The 25,392-nt window shown below is 39.9% G+C and overlaps 1 protein-coding gene and 1 long non-coding RNA gene across 5 annotated transcripts in view; both read right to left on the reverse strand.

Annotated features, from left to right (window-relative positions):
* The window catches only part of LOC116991390 (opioid-binding protein/cell adhesion molecule homolog), a 1,877,101-nt gene that overhangs the window by 1,765,185 nt on the left and 86,524 nt on the right, over positions 1-25,392 (reverse strand). The gene's annotated exons all lie outside the window — the stretch shown is intronic.
* Positions 9,708-24,770, reverse strand: LOC116991391. Its single transcript, XR_004416775.1, has 3 exons — positions 24,726-24,770; positions 10,212-10,214; positions 9,708-9,816 (listed from the first exon to the last, which is right to left on the reverse strand). It is a non-coding gene; the product is annotated as an uncharacterized LOC116991391 (long non-coding RNA).

A 25,392-nucleotide genomic window follows, 5' to 3' on the forward strand; every position in this document is an offset into this window, starting at 1 on the left:
AGCTAGAATAAAAGGCTTTCATCCATGTTAATTAATATGTACTTCTGAACCATGCAAATAAACCAAATCTGCAGTTAAATGTTCATAGTCCTCTTAATAATTGTAGCTTTCAGGACAGAGAGAAACAGTCTTTGTTAGGTTTGGCATGATGGAAATAAAGAGGCTAAACTAGAAAGCAGTCCTGAACTACTATCCACCTCATTAGTGACCCTCGGACTATCTTTGATCAGGCTTTATCTTGCACTTAATGTTATTCCCTGATCATGTATATATACACACTGTAAATGGTTCGATTGTAATCATGTATTGTTTTTCCGCTGACTGGTTAGCACACAACAAGCTTTCCACTGTACCTCGGCACACGTGACAATAAACTAAACTGACTGAAACTGAACTGTGAAGCGTAGATAAGCTTCGAGTCCAGTAAATGTAGGCGTCAACTCGAACAGCTGATGTACCTAACCATGGTTCTCATGTTAATGGTAGTTTACAGTAATGCAGCATGCTCAGATCTCTGGTGGTGATGGACAATTAGATTTTCCTGTTTATATATATTTTTTCCCCAAAGCTCCCACCCACATTTAAATTACTATTTTCTCAAATGTTACACAGGAGAATAATGGGGATTTTTTTCCCCAGTGAATGCAAAGTTCAAAGGGAGTGTGGAAAACCAATTAAGTTCAAAAGGAACAATGGAACTGAGGACAAGCAAATAGGTTGGTGAATGCACAAAATTGAATGCTGGTGAATAGGGAGTGAGGGAATTGGAGTCCTGGTGAATGTACAGGGTGCATGGGAACTGGAGCTCTTATAAATGGTTGAGGAACATGGGAACCAAGACCACAGTTGGTGAATTTGGAACAGGGGAGTCAGGGCCTTGGCAAATTAAGGGGGAGCTTGGGAAATGGGCCCCAGTAGTTGAATAGGAACAAGATCCCATGTTTGATCAATGGATGAAAACATGAGAACCAAGGCCAAAGGTGCTGAATGGAGATCATAAGAATCAAGGCCTGGGCAGGTTAAAGGATTGGTTGGGAACTGAGGCCAGAGTAGATGAATGGGGAGTGCAGCAAGTATTACGTGGTGAGCCAGATGTCAACTCATCAGGAGTTCCGCACTTTCAGAGTTTTACTGTATTTTGTGTCAATTAAACATAATGACCCGCACTGAAAAATCAGGGTGCAACATAAAATTTATCTTAAGAATGACTTGTACTGCAAAATAATTTGCGGAAATCAAAGAAACTGCTAAATCTTGTAATTCTGAAAACAAGAACCAGAAAATACTGGAAATGTCCAGCAGGTCAGGCAGCATCGACCTTGAAGGATCTTTGGTTTCTGCTTTTCTGACTGGATTGCTAAGTCTATTATATGCTTCAATCTAATGTCCATGAATTTATCAGCTTCCGTTATATTTATTTCATGCGCAAACAGTTTCATATGTTTAAATACAAAAGTGGGGCATTGCATACTTTAACAAAACTGGATTAAATAACTGCTTGAGGGTTAACTGTCAATTTATGATAAACCAGTCACCGAGATTATGCTATACAGTCATAAAGTTGGATAGCACACAGAAATCAGTCCTTCAGCCCACTATGTCCATACCAAATGTTTGCCCATCCACACTGATTCACTTTGCATGCAACTGTCTATACATCGCTGATACAAGACCCCATCGAAACGCTTATTAAACATAATGATTGTATCAACTCCACCACTTCTCTGGCAAGGAGTTCCAGATATCAATCACTTTGTGTAACAAAGACTTTGGTCTAAAATGGCGTTTGAAACTCCTTCCTCTCACCTTTACTCTTTTGCTCCCTACCATCAAGAGTCTTACTGATTTCATTTTCCTGGACCCATATGGTTTCCTGGATTTCTTGCCTGCAATCATTATCTGCCCCTACTTACTGTGTAAATGGTTGTGGGGGGAGAGGTGCAGTGCATCCCGCCTCCTACTCCAAGCTAACACAAGACCTCAAGTACCAGAACATGAGGCCACACCAGAACTCCCCAGTGGCTTTTCACAACTAGCTAACTATCATACACTTTCTAGACATGATTTAAATAACTCTGATGGAGAGTTAATATATTCTAATTGTTTTTCAGTGTTTTCAAAATTATGTTAAAGTAATAAATAATTAAAATTTAAAAAATACATTAAAACATGGTGCAGCTGTAGAGTTACTGCCTTACAGCGCCAGAGACCCAGGTTCGATCCTGACTATGGGTGCTGTCTGTACATGGTTTGTACATTCTCCGTGGCCTGCATGGGCTTTCTCCGGGTGCTCCAGTTTCCTCCCACACTCCAAAGATGTACAGATTTGTAGGTTAATTGGCAGTGTGTGTGTGTGTGTGTGTGTGTGTGTGTGTGTGTGTGTGTGTGTGTGTGTGTGTGTGTGTGTGTGTGTGTGTGTGTGTGTGTGTGTGTGTGTGTGTGTGTGTGTGTGGCATTTTGTTAGTATGAGGGCTGGTTGGCAGGAACGCATTGGGCTGAAGGGTCTGTTACCGCGTTGTATCCCTAAACTAAACCATGAAACAGTGACCATTTTCCACTGGGCTGGTGACCAATGTCTGATTACTTATCCCCGACATGAAGCATGGGGCCATATGCAAAGTCCCTTCAGTCGGACACTGCTCTGTAGCCAAGCTTACGGAGACCAGTGGGCGATTAGACATCAGCTGCTGACATTCACATTCACCCGGGTGATAGTCCGAGATGTCCTGACATGAGCACAGCTGCAAGTTGATGGTTCCCGTTGGGATTACACACCATCAGTCAGCACGATTCAGACAATTAAACAAGAATAATGGAGGCATATTAAGTCACCATTGGAAAACAAATCATTGATACCAGTAAACATCTTTGCAAAATAATATGTCACCTAAAATGTATTGATTAGATTAATATTCCTACAAATTTAGTGAATTTATACCAATGAAACTGATAACATACAGATCATCCAATTTAAAGGCCACACAAAATTAACCTTAAAGTATTAGACAGAAAACAAAATCCTAAATTTGGCTCAAACTGACTACATGCATGATGAATATGAATTCAATGCTTGGAGACTTTATTTGGTTTATAAAGAGACAGTATCAAATTATACGGTTGAAACAAAAAATGCTATTTATAAAGACCATTTATGCAATGCTCTCGAGTTAGGAGGCATTGAGCTGGTGACATTAAATGGACAAGTGAACACAGAAATATCCTCACTAATCCTGTACAGTGACTCTTACACATTTCAGTACATGGGGTTTATTATACACTGAGATTATTAGGCCACAATGGCCTAATAGAGGTGATGCGAGCTGCCCTTTATGCAGTGTAGGAAGGACTGTTACAGCACAGCTTACAGAAAGGGAAATGTGCTTTGGGGATAGCCTTATTTAGCCCAATGACAAATTTAGAGGCTGTAACAAGGACATACAGTACTTCTGATTAGTTTCAATGAGAGATTACTGGTTTATGGAAAGGGTTGGCAGATGATAGCTTATCAAGTTTACTCCCAAACAACACAACAAATCAGTTCACTAGCTCAGGTTAATTTGTCACTGGCAATTGGTTTACAGGAAAACCAATGTTTGAATTTTCATTACATTGATAAATTAGATTAGTTGCATCATCAAACTAAAGGTGAAAATCAGTTAGCCTCTCGACCAGCTGTTTATACAGTATGTGGTGAATATATCTTCTGAAAACATGATTGTGGTATTGTTGAGATAAGCATCACTAAACTTGAATATTTATGAATAGGAAGATTTGTAATTAGTTTTCTAGAAACTGATATCAGTGACTGAAATGTCATTTTGACCAATGAATCAGATAAATCTGAACAGCCATTAGCCGCTGAATCATTCTAAGCCTTCCCCCATACATCAATCTGAGCAGTACCAGACTCTGAATTATCAGATAATGCATCGCTGCAAGATCAGATATTCTAGAAAAAAAACATTCCCCATAATTGGCTTAAAAAAAATCTAAAATGCTTAATTCAGTTTGGATAAGTTAAACATCTGAATTCAGTGAGAAATGGGTTGATGAAATTATGTAGAAACAAATAACTGCAGATGCTGATTAGTGCACAAACAACACAAAGTGCTGGAGGAACTCAGCGGGTCAGACAGCATCTCTGGAGAACATAGAACTCGGCTGATGTTTCAGGTTGAGACCGTTCTTCAGACTCATTCGGACCAGAAAATCTGAAGACTCCTTCAGTCTCAACCCAAAATGTCAGCTCTCCAAGTTCTCCAGAGACGTTGCCTGCCCAGCTGTTGCTCCTGCACTTTGTGTCCTTTTGACAAGATTAATGGCTTTTTTTCAATCTGCATTGGATACCAAATCGCAATATTATTGCGTGGAGATACTGCATGTGGTGTACAAGTCTCCAAAAGGGTTAAAGGAGGAGACTATATCTTACAGCTAACGTATCATGAAAATGATCCAGATCGTGATCTAGTGAGACCACACCTGGAGTATTGTGTGCAGTTTTGGTCCCCTAATTTGAGGAAGGACATTCTTGCTATTGAGGGAGTGCGGCGTAGGTTTACAAGGTTAATTCCCGGGATGGCGGGACTGTCATATGCTGAGAGAATGGAGCAGCTGGGCTTGTACACTCTGGAGTTTAGAAGGATGAGAGGTTATTTCATTGAAACATAAAAGATTGTTAAGGGCTTGGACATGCTAGAGGCTGGAAACATGTTCCCGATGTTGGGGGAGTCCAGAACCAGGGGCCACAGTTTAAGAATAAGGAGTAAGCCATTTAGAACGGGGATGAGGAAACACTTTTTTCTCACAGAGAGTGGTGAGTCTGTGGAATTCTCTGCCTCAGAGGGTGGTGGATGCAGGTTCTCTGGATGCTTTCAAGAAAGTTAGATAGGGCTCTTAAAAATAGCGGTCAGGGGAGAAGGCAGGAACAGGGTACTGATTGGGGATGATCAGCCATGATCACATCGAAGGGCCAAATGGCCTACTCCTGCACCTATGGTCTATTGTCTATCGTGCTATACGTCAAAGTCCACTGTCGCAAAGACACTCGAGGAGTTAAGATCCTGCTACATGATAAACACTAGATGCAAAACCAAGTGGATTGAAGAATTATCTTATTGCAAAATTTATAAATAGTCAGACCGAAAACCTTCAAGCTCTCAGTGCTGTTACACTGACATTTTAGCTTGGGTACAGAGCTTTGAAATGACAAACACATTTAGGTTGTCGTTACACGTGGCCAAGCTTTCAGTCTCGTCGTGCAGATGAGCAGCTTGCAGGCTGACACACGGAACTGCAGATGCTGGTTTGCATAAAAGATACAAAGTGCTGGAGTAACTCAGTGGGTCAGGCGGCATCTCTTGAGAACATGGGCAGGTGATGTTTTGGGTCAGGAACCTTCTTCAGTCTGATTGTGGCGGGAGAGAAAGAAAGCAGGAAGAGAGGAGGGGCCGGATAAAGTCTGGTGAAGAAAAGGATAGAAGAGGTATCTGCACCTCATCCATCCTTATCTTACACTTCTTTGTTTTTCTTCTCCGGCCTTTGTCCACCCGCATGCCTAACAATACTCTTTTTTCATCTGTATCCACCTACACTTGCCAAACCAAAAGTATTTGGAGCCAGGGATTGTTGTAAAGGAATGTATTAATGGTAAAAGATGATAGATGTTCAGGGTCCATCATCTGGAGAGAAGGTTAATGTTTAATTCCAATGCCGACAAAAATAAATTTAATTAAATGAAAGAAAGAGGCAGAACAGAAACATGTATTGCCTCATTACTTCCTTCAGAATGCATTTCATGTAAAATTAATGATTTAGAGTGTAAATAAACCAGGGCTGACAATCTACCCCCTCCCCAAAAGGTCCCACAGTTCAGAAGAACAATCAGATCTATATTGATCCATGTTCCTCCTTTTTGTTAGCTTGGAAGAACAAGGTCATAAGACATATGTAGATTGACAAAGGACATTTGACTCAGCTATCCATTTCTTAAATGCTTCCTGCCGCCCAGTGTCATACACATTTTGTACGTGAAAGAGTAAAAGCACAAGAGAAATTACTTTGTTGAGCGCTATCAGATATCAAGATGCCTCAAAGTATTCCCAGACAATAGACCCACTTGGGAATTCAGTTTTGCAGCATTGGCAAAAAAATAACACGTCAGCAAATGCCATACAAATCCAACAAACAACAAATGAAGTGAATGAATACAAGGCATGAAAAATCACAAGCATACAGAAATATCTGAGTCTCTATTTAATATCGTATCCATAGGATATTATCTCTAGACAATAAGACAGCAACGCCACTGAGATATCAGTCTAGTTCGAATTTTTATCAATTGGCATACACTTCAACACAGACACAAGCCACCATGAGCTGACCAAACTACAATAAAGGACAGAACTGTTTTTATTCACAGTTAAATAAAAGCTTCTGAGAGAAAAGTGAGACACAAAAACTTGTGGAAATCAAAATCTATGGAAAGTTGAGGAGACTAGAAGGACAGGCTTCAATGTGCAGACTGGCTTTGCCTAACTGTTCCTGCGTGTTCCAGTGTCTTTAATATGCTTAATAAATATGATTTTATAAATGTGTCAGTGACATTTATTGCAGAATGAAAATCAAAGAGGCACTAATTTTCAATTTATTGGCAAGCTGTCTAATATAGACTCCTTTTTCCAGGTTGCAGATTACAATGTCAACCATCCAATGGACTAGAGCCAAGATTAAATGTCACTAAAAGGTAATCACTCCCAAGCTGTCAACATCAGTGAGATATTAGGCCTGAAAATTGCTATAAAAAATTGCAATAGAAACCATTTAAATGTGGAGTGTATTCATTTTTGCCGAAGTGATGTCAAAAAAGGTTACGATTTGGAAACAAATCAAGTCAGAATACAAATGAAAAGGATTGGCACGTCTTATTTATGCTGAACATCGCTGGTGAATGTCGGTCTTAACCATTAACGTTAATCACAATAATTTTTTTACCTCGGGAAAATATAAGTAATATTTTCATTTTGTCACCACTCGGAAAAGATGGTAGTCCATTGACGCACGTGCTTGTGGAAACATTGCATCTTATCCTGTTACACAGAAACATTGCTGAACATCATGCTTAAACTTCTGAAGTAATGTGCAGTCCAACCTGTTAGCAATATTTTCTTTCTCAGTAATGTGTTAACATGACCCAATGTGTTTTTTTGTTCCTTGTGATTTGAAGGAATGAAAATAGCCCAGTATAGCGAGAGATGTTTCATTCTTTGCCCAAGCATAATTGGGTGGAGGAATACGAATCACATGCAGGCAGATTGGATTAATTTATCTCGGCACAATGTCCGACTCAGAAATGTGGGCTGAAGGGCCTCTTCCTGTGCTGTACTTAACCATGTTCTTTGTTGCAAGGAGTTTTCTTTAGCATCTCTGTGATATTACTGCAAGCAAGACATTTGGTTGTTTCACACTGCTTTTATGTTAGCTTGCTGTGCACAAGCTACCAACATTACATACACGACGAGGTTGAGAAAAAAACATTTAATTAAAGTGGCTTAGGGCATGTAGGAAAGACATTATACAATTGAAAGTTTTCCTCATGTGACTTCTTCAAGGGATTATATAAACGGCAGTCAATTCTAAATGAAGGTGATAGTTTAAGGAGTTGCACTGAAAACTTTGAACAATTGAGCCCGTCACAAGTTATGCCCCTGTCCCACTTCAGAAACCTGAACGGAAACCTCTGGAGACTTTGCGCCCCACCCAAGGTTTCCGTGCGGTTCCCAGAGGTTCCCGGAGGTTTTTGTCAGTCTCCCTACCTGCTTCCACTACCTGCAACCTCCAGCAACCACCTGCAACCTCCGGGAACCGCACGGAAACCTTGAGTGGGGCGCAAAGTCTCCAGAGGTTTCCGTTCAGGTTTCCTAAGTGGGACAGGGACATTATTATCCAAGCACTGTTCTGTTGGGCATATTTGATCAATTGATAAATGACTCCATGGAGGATGCTATCGTGTCAGCCAGCATTTATCTTATCAACAAATACATGCTCTTTGGTTTCGCATTTCTATTAATGGCCATCTGAAGAGGATCAAAAGCGATGTTAGTTTCTCTTTTAATGAGAAGACTCTTAACAGAGCAATTAACTCCCCATCTGAATGACGAGTAGCAATGGAAACACAGCCGAAAGACAGAATGAATTGGACATTGTGTAGATCAATGGTCCATTACCTGCAACACTGAAAATGCTAAGTCAATAGCAACTGGAAAATATGGCCCTAAATATTTGCAGCACAATGTAACCTTGCAGGATGTGAGAATCTCAAATTTCAAATAAGTAGTTGCTCAGTTTGAACATTAAACCTGGAGATAGAATACTGAGAAGACAGTAACCTGAAGCAACTCAGCCCAGTTAATCACCCTTTGCAACACAAGGGTTTAACAAAAACATCTGACCATCCAATTAGTGCAATATCTTTCTATTGTCAATGTGCCTCAAAAATGATGCACAGTTAACAAAGCTTACAATGATTAAATGCATCCCCCTTAACCTGTAGGCATGTGTACAACAGTGCAATAATGTCAGAGCAATATTGTCATGCCTGGATAGAGTGGATGTGGAGAGGATGTTTTCACTAATGGGAGTGTCTAGGACTAGAGATCATACCCTCAGAATAAAAGGACATACCTTTAGAATGGAAATGAGGAGGAATTTCTTTAGTCAGATGGTGGTGAATCTGCGGAACTCATTGCCACAGAAGGCCGTGGAGGCCGTCAATGGATATTTTTAAGGTGGAGATTGACAGATTCTCGATTAGTATGGTTGTCAGGGGTTATGGGGAGAAGGCAGGAAAATGGGGTTGAGAAGGAAAGATAGATCAGCCATGATTGAATGGCAGAATCGACTTGATGGGCCAAATGGCCTAATTCTGTTCCTATAACATAAGCTATTCAACAATTCTATTTGTAGTGAGTCAACATGAAATGCTTGGGCTGTGTTATAAAACATTAGAATAATGATCATTTAAATTCAAAACGCAGAAGTATAAAAACAAGCAAATCAATTTTGGCATTATAAATCTCGGAAAATAATCCATGTTCTTGTAATTATTTTCATCATAAAGCCCATAACAATCGTGACAATCATTTGAAACTATCCCTGGAAACCGTTCTCCTGCTGTGCCAAGAACAGCCTTGCAGTTCAGAAAGTAACTACCGAGACATCTCTATACATCAAAAGTTGGAGAACTGTATCCACCTTCATACGTGTTTGAAACAACAAATAATACCATCAAATAAAGCAAACTTAAAGATTTCCCTTTTATGCAAAGGATATATTATTATTCAGCTTTAAAAGGAGCAGAGGCTCCACAGAAAATACAGAAGTAAATTATTTAAACAACTTTTTTTATTACAGTCATAAAAATCATTGCAAAGGAGGAAAGATGCAAATTTGTTTAATCTTGCCACAGATTTTACAATTCTGCTTAATTGCTGTAACGAACTACACTGGAACAGATGGAATTAATATTGTGTTTAATATAAAAGATAGAAGCTGGGTACAGAATAATGGGTAAACTTTCAAATGAGTAAAATGTATTTGTTATCCTCAGATGATTTCATAATTTTTAAAGTAGTCATACTGCATGGAAACAGGCCCTTTGGCCCAACTCTCCCATGCCGACCAAGGTGCCGCATTTAAGGAAGAATCATTTACCCCATATCCCTCTAAACCCTTTGCTATCCATGTACCTCTCCAAATTTATTTTAAATGTTGTTATTATACCTGCCTCAACTACTTCCTCTTGCAGTTCATTCTATATACCTAACACCTCCTGTGTGGAAATGTCACCTCTCAGGCAGCTATCAAATGTATCACCCCAAATGTATGCCTCCAGACCCACTGAGTTACTCCAACATTTTGTGTCTATCTTTGGTATGAACCACCTTCTGCAGCACCTTTTTATTATCCTCCAGTTATTTGCTCCCCTCCCCTGTGAGAAAGACTCTGTGCATTCACCCTATCTATTCTATCATAATTTTAGAAAACTCAAAATTCCTCTCTGCACTCTTTCCATCTTAATGGAATCGTCCTCTAGGAGGGTGACTACAACTGAAAACAATACTCCAAATGCAACCACACCAACGTTTTGTACAACTGTAGCATAAAATCCCAACTTCTAAACTCAATTCACTGACTGATGAACGTGTGCCAAAAACCTTCTCTACTACCCTACAAAACTGTGATGCCACTTTCAGGGAACTATTCTCTTGAACTTCAAGATCCCTCTGCTCTACAACACTCCGTCGGGCCCTACTGTTCACAGTTTAGGTCCTGCCCGAGTTTGACGTCCAAAATGTAACACTATGTTCTACTAAATCTGAAAGAAATTATTAAAAAGAAATTCAAAAATTGTCTTACAGTACCAAATATGTATCAGGTGAATCAAGGAAAGCAGAAAGCTTGTTGTAGACTGATTGATAGAGTGTGGTAGACAAAAATGTTGGAGAAACTCAGTGGGTGAGGCAGCGTCTATGTAGACTACTTGATAGAATATGTCTGTTTTTGTTGGGCAACAACTCAATTTTTCTCAAAAACTATCAGGATATTTAAAAGCAATTCAGACGGTCTTTTTTACTGACTAATTACAACATTCACATGAATAAACACATTCATAGAACTTCTTGCAACTGTCTTTCATGGACATCCGTGTGGTCAAGGCCATTTCCTCTCTAGTTCTGTGCATCCTAAGATGACTGATTAAGCTTCTGTGGTATACTGCTAAGAGTTTTGCAATGACATTTTGAGGCGCAACCATTATTATGTGGTTGATAACTCAGTTCAGGACAAGTGCGAAGAGGGGGAGAAAACATGAAGTGAGAAGGGGCAGAACAAAAACTGGTGAGTGATAGGTGGATACAGGTAAGTAGTTTTTCTGATGGGCAGATGGCTGGAAAGATGAAAAGACAAATGAAGCGAGATAAGGATAGAAGTGTGAAACCAAAAGAATGGAAGGGAAAAGATAAAGGATATAAATGGGTACAAATCTAAGTGGGACACAGGGAGAGAGGGTGAAAAGGGGAGTAGTGGGTGGGAGAGGAGTTGTTTTTTTGCTAGGTTAGTTGGCTAAAAGTAGAGAATCCATTGTTCATATAGTTAAGTTGTAAGCTACCTATCAGAATATGAGGTGTTGTTCCTCAAGTTTACAGGTGACTTCACTTTGACACTGGAGGCGGCCCAGGCCAGAAAGGTCAGTGTGGGAATGTGAAAAGGAGTTCAAACGGTTAGCAAATAGGAGATCCAGCAGGTCTAGGCAAACCAAACACAGGTTTTTGGCAAAACTAACGCTGACTCTACACTTGGTCTCGCCGATGGAAAGGAGGTCATATCCTAGCGCAGAGGGAGAAGAGGAGGGAAGAGACAGTAACTCTAAGACTTTTGCCTCCATCACAGTGAGGAGGTGTTTGGTGAACTCACTGTGGTGGATGTTAATTTGTGTTTATTGTGTTTTGTTATTATTACATGTATGGCTGCAGGCAACAGCATTTTGTTCAGACCAAAAGGTCTGAATGACAAATAAAGGATTCAATTCAATTCAATTCAATCAGGAACACTGGATGCAGAAGATGAGGTTAATGGAATAACGCTTTGTACTTAGGTTCAGTTTAACATTTCATTCAAAAGACGGTGTTAACAATGCGGCAGGCCTTTCGTGTGAGAAGGAACTGCAGATGCTGCTGTAAACTGAAGATAGACACAAAATGCTGGAGTAATTCAGCGGGACAGGCAGCATCTCTGGAGAGAAGGAATGGGTGACGTTTCGGGTCGAGACGAGAAGAACGGTCTTGACCCGAAACTTCGCCCATTCCTTTTCTCCAGAGATGCTGCCTGTCCCGCTGAGTTACTCCAGTATTTTGTGTCTATCAGCAGGTCTTTAGTGTTGCTTTGACTATCACTGTAGGCTACATGTGCACTTTCTGTAGTGGATTAGGAGTTCACAATAAAGTGACCTTCAAATTACAAATATCAAGTCAAACCTGCGGGCTCAGTAGCTAATTTAGGGAACATTTCCATCAACACTTCTTTGTGTTTTTGCAAACTCAAACAGTGCCTTCAAATGTTTTTTATACACATCAGCTCTTCAACGCTACAAATGGCAGCAAGGTTTCGACCTTGATGAAACTACTTTCAACAAAGAGACCTTATTTTACTCATACCCAATTATAAAAAGGAAAAGTCAATAACAAACAAAAGTTTTAAAAAGCTGAAGCAACAAGGCAGAATAATTACTCAAGATATTGTGCAGCAAATAACTCCACCATTTCATACTCAGAACAGGCCTAAGCACTAAATATAAAGTCGTTGAGACAGTTTTCTGTTTGTGTCGAGTTTGTCCGTTCTCCCTGTAACCGCGTGGGTTTCCTCCAGGAGCTCCGCTTTCCTCCTGCATCCCAAAGACATGCAGGTTAATTGGCCTCAATAAATTACTTTTCATATGTAGGGAGAAAAAGGGATAATACAGAACTAGTATGAATGGGTGGTAATTGGTCACACATTATCTCTAAACTAAACCTGAAGATCAATGAAAACACATATGCATATCTCACTGATTCTTGTTCGTTTAACCCAACTGTATCCAGAAGAAGGCAACAAACACAATAAAACAAGGGGCAACGTTTGGAAGAAAAATATCAAGATCCTGAGAAAGCAAACTTTAATTTTCATATCAGTTAATTGATGGTATCTCTGGATTAGGACATGTTTTAAAAAGTCATATGACCAGGGATCAAAATGCAGCTCTACCCAGTTTTGCCTCTTGAGCAGCACAAGTATTTGATCAAGCTGCTCGCAGTCACCAGGAAATTTTACTTCAATTTAATAAGTTGTTCTATATAATATGACTGTATCACAAACCAAATTCCTCATATGTTGCAAAGCATACTTGGCTAATAAATTATGATTATGATTACAAAATATTGAAAAGCCACACATTGTGTTGCAAATATTGTCCAGAAGGCAGCTTCCTACCTCCCTGCTATTTAATCCTCCCTCAAACCTCACCCTTCAGAGGGCAGGCAATTATTGCAACCATATGTGCAATAATAAACCATGGAAGAATAAACTCCATGTTTAATGAATGACAATAACCTCCACAATTCGCTGCACCACACTGTCAGCAGATTCTGTCGCAAGTAAACACTGATTTATCTGGATAATCACTTGCATGACCTTTCCCTCAGAGAGAGATACCTTATTGAATGAAATGCATTCATTTCCTACCTGGGCCACAGAATTCAATAATAAATATGAAGCAACGTGAATTAAAAACAGATTAAAACCATCATTCAGTCAAAGAAAATTCAAGTCGTTGGCCTCGAATTTAGGTCACATTGTTTTGCAGTCATCTATTATGTAGTTTAATTTTTGACAAGGATTTTTACCACAAAATATCATTTTATAAACAACCACTACTTCATTGCTTGTCTGCCAGAACACACAAGAGTTGTAATATTCAATAATAAGCTATTCCAGATAATCAGATTTCAAGAAAGAACTGGGTACATATTTTGGATGATCTGCCATGATCATAGTGGCTGGCTCAAAGGGCCAAATGGCCCACTCCTGCACCTATTTTCCATGTTTCTAAAACGTAATGGTCATACCAGTACTACAATCTTTCAGTATGGAGGTTATTTATTAACATGAAGGAGAACCGTGCAAACTGAAGAGTTACTTTTATATCAGATCAGTTTGCTGGTCCCAAAGTACATTCAAACTTAGTAATAGCTGTTTTGAATGTCATTCCTGCCAATTATGTTTTCATCTCTAAGAACACTATAACTATATTTTGCAGCAATATTTCTGACAAGTTACTTAATGATTAAAAAAAATAAGATTGGACTTTGCAACGTTAATTTGGGGAGGGGGGGGGGATGGGATCAAAAAACAAAAGCTATAAATAAAATGACTCACCAAATGTCACTTCGACAAATGGACTTAAGTTTTGCAGCCTCAGGCAGCAACTGACTGGGGAAGGACATGGTCTGTGACAGGGCACAGGGAGCTAAAGTTAGTGAGCAAGGGCCACTAACCTTGGTAATATCAAGGGTAATGTCAAGAACCGGGGTAATGCCTCCAGCACCTTTAGGTTGGCTGCAGGAGGTTGCCCAAAGGACACAAGATGGCTGACGAGGAGGAGAGAGGGACCACAGTTCACAGACCGAGCAGGTCGTGGGCGTCAGAGGAGATCGGGAGCCGCTCTGGTAGAACGAACATGTGGGAATCCAGACTTTGAACTTGATAAAATTGCACCACGCATGGTAGCTCCAGCATTATTAAATGCAAAATGAATTTCAATGTGTAATGTTTAATTGCATATGTGACAATAACTATCTATCCATGACAGGTTGAACAGCAGGCGAAGACTAAAGACTTGCCTGAGGGCCAGGAATCAGGGAGCATTCTGCTTGCCTAGGCCCAGTATGTGTTAAAAGGAGTCTCTTCAAGTAGCTAGCAGCTGCTAACTCCAATATCAGCAATAATTTATTTATCAGACTATTGGGTTAAATCATGCTTTTGCTAGAAACTGACCTAAAACCTAAATTTAAAGTTTCGCCAGATATGCTAACCTGGTCTCTCATTACTTGGGACAAAATAGATGTCCATGGCTTAGATTTGCTTGTGTTGAACTGGAGGTTTGCGTATTGGATTATTTAACTTGCAATCTTCATCTAAATGGCAATAACTAAAAATTTGATCTTTGCTAAAAACTCATATATCATTGATTTTGAATATCAATTGTATTCCAAAGACAAGAATAACAGGCATTTCAGAAGGACATCACCGGAAAATTTAATCTAAATCCAAAACCATCCATAGTTCGAAATATATTGCTATTCCTTCATTATTATTGGGACAATAATCGCAGAATACTTCACCCAAGAGGACTGTGTATATCTTCACCATATGGGCTGTGATCATTCACTGAGGGCAATGAGAATGGGGCAAATGACCTTCAGTGCAGCAATAATTCAACAGTTTATGGAACTTGTGACACAAGCAATCTGTTTCGACAAGTGAATTGATCTAATTTTGTGCTCTCACTTCCCCCCCCACCCCGCCTGCCAAACTGTCAGCTAACTGCAAATTTTATAGAAAACTGATATTTTATGGACTTGCTGTGTACACATATAAATAGGGTCTAAGTAACGACAACCATCAATATCTGAAATAAATATTACATAAAACAAAGTTCATATTATGCTTTCTGTTGCATAATCATACAGTTCTGACCAGATCCTAGACTTCAACTGTGCTGAATTTTCAGTGGAAGCAAATACATAATGAATAAAAACAAAATCTAAAAGAGAAATACATGCAAAATAGACTACAATGGTCGGTGATTCGTAATGTGCCTGCAATCCCAAGAATATCTTGTTCTGAACTCTTTGATCACATAAGGATCTATGTCTAAACTTTTTTAAAAAGATGTGGACATTAAAGGGCCTGTCCCACTCGGGCGTCATTTGCGTGTCATGCAGGTGGCGTGCGAAGATTTTGTGAATCCCAAAAAAACGCGCGTCACTACCTATGTCACCACGCACCATGTGCACATCATGACGCGTAAATGACGCCCAAATCGGACAGGCCTTTGTCAATATTATCACACAATTTTACCTTGAGCTCACAGCAACCTCAGTTCCCAATGCAAATGGTTTTAATTCACATCAGTCATAATTAGCATGTATCCATAGCATTGTATTAACTAATAACACAAAGGCTTTTTAAGCATTTCACGTGTCACTGCTCAGCAGTTAAGGAGAGCGCTCTCCGAGAGATTACTACTTATTTCATGGTCAATCCAGACTCTGTGAATGCAATTCCAATAACAAGGACTACATTTAAAAAATATATATCTCCAGTTACCAACATCCTTTGTATATCTTATAAAATCCAGCCAAATATCTACATTTATTCTCACTGTGCCTGTGATATGCAAGATTCAAAGCAGCAGGTGCATAACTGGGACTACTATCTTATCTTCTCAGTACAGCTTTATGGCAAGATTTATTTAACAAAAAAATAGAAATAAATGAAAATAAAAACCACTGTTGAGAACAGATCCCACCAGGATCTTGAATGAAATAACTTATTAGAAAGTTATTTCAAGCAATTCAATTGCCATGCAGCGAAGGGGCTTCATCTGGTATTATTCCGTGAACAGACAGCAATTTGTTCATAGCCTCAACAACTTGCCCTCAAATGTTGCTAATAGAATCTCAAAACTTATTTCTAAACAGTTGGCAAAGCTGTATCCCAAAGGAACGCCAAGGACAGTATTAGCAGCAGAATAATTGCACATCTAAGCATCGAATCATAGATTGCCAACCACAATCTGTGCTGCCTCTCATGAAGATCTCCACAGCTTTTAAAAGCTACAATCGAATCCTCCTCCAGCACCTTGCCAGGTAAGGTATTCCTAAGGGCATAATGTTTGCTCATTAGTTAAATTCATAGATTGTTAATTCTGGACTGCAATTCAAAGGTTTGTGTTCAAACTTCATGATAACTATGGAATCTAAAACATGTTCATTAATGTTGATAATGGTCTGGTCTTGCCTGAACAAGTGCAGCACCAACAATGCTCATTAAGTTGTACACCATCCAGGGTGGTACATCTATCCAGATCTTGTCCAGTATCCCATTTACCATTTTAATCCTCGAGTTATTCAATCCCAAAGTTAGTGGAACACTGTCGAAAAACTAGTGGATTACATTTATAATCCCATGTGATTTGTTTTCTGCTCCTCAAGGATAAAAATAAAATTGTTCCCACTTGTTCAGGCTAACACAGGATTTCTACACTCATTTACATCTGCTCTGGACAGATTAGCTGTGAGAGGATGCGCAGGAAGGAACTGCAGATGCTGGTTTATACTGAAGATAGACACAAAATGCTGGACTATCTCAACGGGTTATGCAGCATCTCGGGACAAAAGGAATAGGTGATGTTTCAGTTCGGAACCCTTCTTCAGACTGAAAAATAGAGGCCGGGATTGGGAAAAGAAGAGAGAAAAGGAAAAGGCACGCTGTGAGCAGATGATGCTTTCACCACCAATATCATCCCTTGCCTCTCTCGACCTCTCCTTCACACTATTCCCTCGTTCTCTCCACCCCTCCTCCATCTCTGTAATTTAAAATATCTAACTTTGACCAGAAACATTAACTGCATTTTTCCCTCCACAGATGCTGCCCGACTGCTAAACGCGCACAGCTTTTTTAATTTTCACTTCAAATTTTACCAGCTGAGATTGTGGCACGTCAGATGCCTATCACACCATTAGAAAATAATTTAATACACATATGAAAAAACATGTTTTTAATTATCACAGTTAAATAAAAACAAATCTGCCATTTGCTCCCAGATAGCTTTGTGAAGAACTGCTTGACATGAGTCCGTCCTGGATGATTTGTCCTTTACTGAGGGCTCAGGGTTTTCAATGCCATATGCTTAGAAGAATAATGAAACTCATCAAATAATGAAACATAATAAAACCTATTCCACATATTTAGCCAATATTTCTCACCAGGAAATTTGGGAGATGACACAGAATTTGTTTTCATCATATCACAAAAACTAGCTGGTCACTATATGTCGATTCTTAGAGTTTATTACCTCTCACCCCACCAATAATATTCTCTGGAAACACTTTAATATCCACAGCAGCTCACATCAACACCACTGAAGCAAGTTCCAGAATTACCCATGAACAGTTAAAGATCTTTTTACTTCCCAATAATATGTACAAATTGGAAGAGGGAAATCAGAGGTGTTGACTTGTACGTCAATATCCTGTGGAATCATTACTAAATTCAAGAATATATATAGTCACATGCAGGTTCAAAAATAATGTTAAAACAACAGCTGGCTAATGCTGTAGCAAAAAAAACTAATTACTTTAAAAAAAGCTACAAACACAATTACATATGTGGCCCAGACCATTCACACTCTAGATTCTGTTCAACCAGGTTCAGGTTCCTGAATCCAACTTCTAATGTGTTTTAACACGCCCCCCTCCCCCCCCCCCCCCCCCCCCCCCATCCATCTGCAATATAATATTGATGAGTGTTACTGTATTAATTAGAGTTAAATAGAGGATTCAATTACAAACTTAAGGTTAGAATTCTGTGCGCTATTACAAGGTCATAAGGTCACAAGTGATAGCAGAATTAGGACATTCGGCCCATCAAGTCAACTCCCCCATTCGATCATGGCTGATCGATCTCTCCCTCCAGTTCCATTCTCCTGCCTTCTCCCCATAATCCCTGACACCTGCACTAATCAACAATCTATCTATCTCTGCCTTAAAAATATCCATTAACTTGGCCTCCACAGCCTTCTGTGGCAAATAAATCCAGATTCACCACCCTCTGACCAAATAAATTGTTCCTCATCTCCTTCCTTTAATTCTGAGGCTATGACCTCCAGTCCTAGACTCTCCCACTAGTGGAAACATCCTCTCCACACTCACTGTATCCAAGCCTTTCACTATTCTGTAAGTTATGAAGTTCACAACAAGAATGCAATATTGCAACTGGGATCCAGTCATTCATGACATGAACACAAAAGGTTTGTGTCTAAAATCCATCAAGCTTCATCTTGATTAGCAAGTTCATTTCCATCTCGGAGACAAGTCACTTTTGTTACACTGCGATTCAGTGAGTCACGACACATCAAGTGTGAACTCTGCATTGGGCACACATGTTAACAAGGGCAAGCTGCAAGGCTGTTGAATGTTTAACCTTCCAAATATCAGTTCCAAACCCATCAAGCAAGTTAAAACAGGCCTCCAAGGGGAGGGTGCAGGAATAAATCAGGGAAGATTGCAATCCTGTCCTTTTTATTAATAAAAATTGTAATGTCAGTAAAAAAAGTAACTTTTCTCAGTTCTGTCAAACTGGACTTCGTTGGTTTCTTGCCTGCTCTTCTGAAGGTGAAAATTTATTTGGAAGGCAAAATCTAACGGTATGTTCCACTAATTGAGTGGAATGGAGCCCAGATTGCAATGCACTGAGGAGGCTGGATCTCAGAACCAGCAGCAGATCTGATCTGTCACACAATGCTAAATCCCAAGTGATTTCAATGCAGATTATAGGGCACGTATTTAAAGGGAAAAAGGCGACTTTCCCTTTTCATACAAGTTGATCCTTTATTTTGGTATGCTGGGCTTCAGTGGAAGAGTATTTGAGAACAGGAGAAAGGATGTTCTTCTGCAGGTACACAAAATTGCTGGGGAAACTCAGCGGGTGCAGCAGCATCTATGGAGCGAAGGAAATAGGCGACGTTTCGGGCCGAAACCCTTCTTCAGACTGATGGGGGGTGGGAGAAAGAAGGAAAAGGGGAGGAGGGGGAGGAGGGGGAGGAGCCCGAGGGCGGGCGGATGGGAGGGTGGGAGGAGACAGCTAGAGGGTTAAGGAAGGGGAGGAGACAGCAAGGGCTAGCAAAATTGGGAGAATTCAATGTTAATGCCATACGGACGCAAGGTCCCCAGACGGAATATGAGGTGCTGTTCCTCCAATTTCCGCTGTTGCTCACTCTGGCAATGGAGGAGACCCAGGATAGAGAGGTCGGATTGGGAATGGGAGGGGGAGTTGAAGTGCTGAGCCACCGGGAGTTCAGGTAGGTTATTGCGGAAATGTTTTTGTTCTTCTGCAGCTGCGCAGGAATTTGAGTCCAGCACCTGAAAGGTCAGGAGACAGGACCTCCAAACATCGACAAGGCAAATATAGACACAAGGGATTACAGATGCTGGTTTACAAAATATGACACACACTGAACGGGTCAGGACAGGTAGCATCTTTGGCGGACATGACTAGGCCTTGGTTCAGGCTGGGAAGCAAAGACAGTAAAAGTCTGAAGAAGGGTCCCGACCTAAAACATCACCTATTCATGTCCTCTAGAGATGCTGCCTGACCCACTGAGACCCTCCAGCACTGTGTCTCCCCCTCCCACCAAGACAAATACACACGTGGAGAGGCAGTGGTGGAATTTCAGTACAACACATCTACCAGTCGCTGGTCTAAACAATTTCCAATAACAGAGGGAAAGATCTGAGATTGTGTCAATAACAGTCAGTAAGGTAAGACTGGAGACCTAAAGACAACTGTTTACAATCATATCAATAAGGCTGCAATTTATTAACCACCTTACCCAATCATCCTAGAAATGTAAGTGAAAAGTAGTTAATATGTTTGGGGAAGAAATTATTAACATGGGCAAGTATTAGAGATATTTATGCACAGTAAAACATATTAACATTTGACGAGTTGAATGCGCCTATTTATTCAAATGTACTTAATATATTTTTTGTGGAATCTAATCTGACTCATTACTTTGATCAGAATCTCACTTTGTTTATGGGAGTGACATTATGATAGTGCTATTCAGTCCAAGGTGTAAACATGAAGTGATAAAAATGTCAATTATAGTAGAATCCAATATCACAGAATCCTGAGACATATTGATGCAATAATCCCATGGGAAGTCAATTTTAATACTGGTGAAAGAACTGTCATGTCTAAACTTGCACACAAGTTTTCATTTTAAGAATCAACCATTTTATATTATTTGTGAAGATAAAGTATATTGCATCAAACAATGTATTGACCAACTTCACAGCAATACAAGGACATGACAGCTAACTTAACTGAATATAAAAATGTCACCATCATTTCAAGGAAAGTTTAATTTAAGCATCAACATTGGAATGTCAATTTCTAGAGTGGGCATAGCAGCTGATGAAAAATCAAAGGAAACATCCAGGATATTAGCAAGGATATCAAAGACTGGATATTTTTTTTAATTAAATTCTGAAATAAGAGAAAATGCTGGAAACATTCAATAAACCAGGCAGCATCTACATTAAGAGAAACAGTCAACATTTCAGATCAAGATTTTTCTATTTATATTGCTAATTTATAATTGAAAGAAAATACAGACATTTTTGGATACACTCTACAGGTGGGATAGTATAGGATGAATAAAGTATAGGACTCTTCTTCAGTCTGCAGAAGGGACCCAACCTGAAACATAGTCTGTCCATTCTTCTCAACTGCCTGATCCGTTGAGGTTCTCCAGCTATGTGTGTTTTGCTCAAGATTCCAGCTCTGCAGTTTCTCATGTCTACAAGGTGTGATGTTGCATCACCATTTATATTTGCTGCTCTTTCATCAAGTATTTAAGGAGATGCAAGGGTGGCCTTGTACATCAGTCACTGAAAGTAAGCATGCAGGTAAAACAGGCAGTGACGAAAGCTAATGGCTTGTTGGCTTCATAACGAGAGGAGTTGAGTATAGGAGCAAAGGGGTGCTACTGCAGTTGTACAGGGCCCTGGTGAGACCACACCTGGAGTGTTGTGTGCAGTTTTGTTCTGGGACCAAATTTGAGGAAGGACATTCTTGCTACTGAGATGGCGGGCCTGTCATATGATCAAAGAATGGAGCGACTGGGCTTGTATTCACAGGAATTGAGAAGGATGAGAGATATTCTTATAGAAAAAAATAAAATTATTAAAGGATTGGACATGCTAGATGCAGGAAACATGTTCCTGACGTTGGGAGAGTCCAGAACCAGGGGCCACGGTTTAAGCATAAGGGGTAGGCCATTTAAAACTGAGATGAGGGGAAAAAAGAAAAAAAGAAAAAAAGAAAAAAAAAAAAATCACACAGTTGTGAATTTGTGGAATTCTCTGCCTCAGAAGGCAGTGGAGGCATTCAAACGAGAGTTAGATGGAGCTCTTGGGGCTAGCAGAATCAAGGGTTATGGGGGGGTGGGGGGGGGGGGAGGCAGGAACGGGGTACTGATTGTGGATACTCAGCCATGGTTACATTGAATGGCGGAGCTGGCTCGAAGGGTCGAATGGCTTACTCCTGCACCTATTGTCTATGTATCTATGAATGGTGATTAAGTAATTGTCAAGATTGGATAATGATTCAAGACAATGAATTTTAATACAGCACATTATTTGAAAGTATGGTGGTTCAGCTATGTTTTGGCTAAATTACTGGATGAACACCCAGAGCTGTGAGCCTCTGATTCCACAGCCATAAGAACAGAAGAAAATAGGACCTTTAAGGTCCTCAGTCCTGCCCCAACCATCAATATGGCCATGAGTGAACATTAAATAGAGCAGTTACGGTGGCGCAGAGGTAGAGTTGCTGCCTTACGGCACTAACGACCCGGGTTCAATCCTGACTACTGGTGCTGTCTGTACGGAGTTTGTACATTTCCCCTGTGACCCGTGTGGGTTTTCTCCGAGATCTTCAGTTTCCTCCCACATTCCAAAGACGTACAGGTTTGTAGGTTAATTGGCTTGGTATAAATGTAAATTGTCCCTAGTGTGTAGGATAGTGTTAATGTGCACGGATCACTGGTCGGTGCAGATTCAGAGATACAGCATTGAAACAGGCCCTTCGACTCACTGAGTCCACGCCGACCAGCGATCCCAAACACAAACACTATCCTCCACACTAGGGACAATTTATAATTATACCAAGGCAATTAGCCTACAGACCTGCACGTCTTTGGAGTGTGGGAGGAAACCAGGGATCCCGGGGAGAACCCACACAGGTCAAGGGGAGAATGTACAAACTGCGGGCAGACAAGCACCAGTAGTCAGGATCGAACCCAGGTCTCTGGCACTAGAAGGCAGCAACTCTACCGCTGCGCTGCCAAGCTGCCATGATTTGAGTTGATATCCGAGTATTTTATGCAGAAAGTAAACCTTGTACATCATCTGTAAATAATGATTGCAGTACGTCACAATAAACCAGAGTGGATGGCTGAGTGGATATATAGGCTGGAACAGATGGTGCAGAGACATCAAACTAATGTTTGAGAGGAAACTGGCAGTTCATCCATTCTTCCGAACACTGATAATTATATCCCTGCACATATGTCCGGTCATCCATAATGAAATCATTTCCCCTTTGCTGAGACTTTCCTCAGCTTTTATCTTTTGTTGGCATAACTTGGCTGAGCTTGGCACTGTTCATGTCATTGAACATCATGTGAGATTTGATCATCTGAATGGAAGGCCTGATCACTGGCAAGTCCTTCCAACCCAAACAAAGTCTTCTCAAGAAAAGATAGAACTTTTGAAATTGTCTTTTACATTGCTTCATTTTTCCATACATTAATTATTATTCAGGTGTAATACATGAATTTATACCTAGTCTATGAACTTTGCAAATCTCAGAATATTATCTTCAATTGAGACATGGGGAAGTGCAGATGCTGGAATCTTGAGCAAAACGCAAAGTGCTGGAGTAACTCAGCAGGTCAGATGGCATCTGTTTGGGGGAATGGATAGATGACACTTCAGGTCAGGCCTCTTCTTCAAACTGCTTTCAATTGCCTGATGTAATCAAACAATCAAAGCAATGTTCAGCATTTTAAATAATTCTAAAAAAATCTAACTTTCATATTGCTAACCAAGGACAAATAACTTCAATTTACTTTGTTCAAGTTCCTCATTGCCAATAGTGGGGCTTATGATAATCTATCATTTTGGGAGATGCAAACAATAGGTAAATGTAGAATTTAATTACATTCTTATCTTTTAGAAAGTGAAATGATAGCCAGAAGAAAGCTGTTCTAAAAGGTGGCAATGACAATCCTGTCAGCCGATTATAAATTTCAAAACTGTAATATTTGTCAAGTTAACCTGCTTAAATATTATTAGAGCAATGGATATGCTTAGGCGATGTTTAATCTGCAATATCCATGTTCTCCAGGGATGCTGCCTGACCAGCTGAGTTACTCCAGCATTTTGTTTTTTGTTTTTTAATCTGCAATAATAGTCTTCACAAATAACCCAACTATCCATATTTTCCGCCATACTGTCAGCAGCTTTCCAACTTTTGGGAATATGGGAGAAGCCATGGAAATTTTGCTAATTAATTTTTTACTTGCGATCCCAGAATCTCAACATTAATTAACGCTGGTCGCAGCTGGACTAGGTTATCCTCTTCACATAAATTTTAAATCGTCAGCGACAAATCCTAGAAAAGCATTGTGGAAACAGGAAAAGCAGAGATTATATCAACCCGACAAGAAATGCTACCCACTGCCTTCCTTTTTAAGTCTTTCTTTCACCCATGCATAGTATTTGGGAAAAGAATGAGAAGTGATAAAAGCATATATTCATGGCAGGTCAAGTGGCCCAGCATAATGTCAAATGCCTGATCGATGTCTCAGCGTCCAGCAGTTAAAGTTCCAGTTCGCAACCTTATATTTGCAAACTTGCGCCTATAATCAGTCAATTATAATAAAACATCCTAAAATTGCAACACCTTTTTTTCAGAGAGCATCGTACCAATCAGGTTCATAACTTTAGATTTTAAAATAGTGACAAACAGCACACCTGGAAAAATGCTGTTGAGCAATTTAGTTTTGATTTTATATATATATTTAGTGTCCACTTTTATATCAACTTCAACAATCTGATAAGGTATATCTTTTTATTATAGAGTGATACAGTGTGGAAACAGGCCCTTCGAACCAACTTGCCCACACCGGCCAACATGTCCCAGCTACACTTGTCTCAACTGCCCGCGTTTGATCCATATCCCTTCAAACCTGTCCTATCCATGTACCTGTCTAACTGTTTCGTAAATGATGGGGTAGTCCCTGCCTCAACTACCTCCTCCTACAGCTTGTTCCATACCCCCACCACCCTTTGTGTGAAAAAGTTACTCCTCAGATTCCTATTAAATCTTTTCTCCTTCACCTTAAACCTACATCTTCTGGGCCTCAATTCACCTACTCTGGTACATCTACCCGATCTATTCCTCTCATGACTTTATACACCCTTATAAGATCACCCCTCATCCCCCTGTGCGCCAAGGAATAGAGACCCAGCCTAATCAACCTCTCCTTGTAGGTCAGACCCTCTCGTCCTTGCAACATCCTCATAAAACTCCACTGTAACCTTTCCAGCTTGACAACATCTTTCCTATAGCATGGTGCCGAGAACTGAACACAAAACTCTAAATGCGGCCTTACCAACGTCTTATACAATTACAATATGACCTCCCAACGTCAATACTGAATATTGAAGCTTTTTTTTTTTTTTACAAGAACTTTTGAAATGGGCCTCACTCAATTTTATGCAAATGCTTATCAGCAAAAAAGTCTAAGAACAAGATTAAACCTTCAAATCAATTCTCACCCTTTAATAATTATGTGAACATCTTCTCGCCAATAAGGAATTAAGTTACAGCCTGCACAGTTGTATCACACTGGTTATTTTCAGACAAGGTCCAAGATTGACATGCCTTCTAAAAAGAAACTGTAAAAGAAACACAAAATTGTGTCCTATGCCTCAATGTTTTACAAAA

Source organism: Amblyraja radiata, chromosome 33 (assembly GCF_010909765.2).
Source record: "Amblyraja radiata isolate CabotCenter1 chromosome 33, sAmbRad1.1.pri, whole genome shotgun sequence".
Taxonomy (NCBI): Eukaryota; Metazoa; Chordata; class Chondrichthyes; order Rajiformes; family Rajidae; genus Amblyraja; species Amblyraja radiata.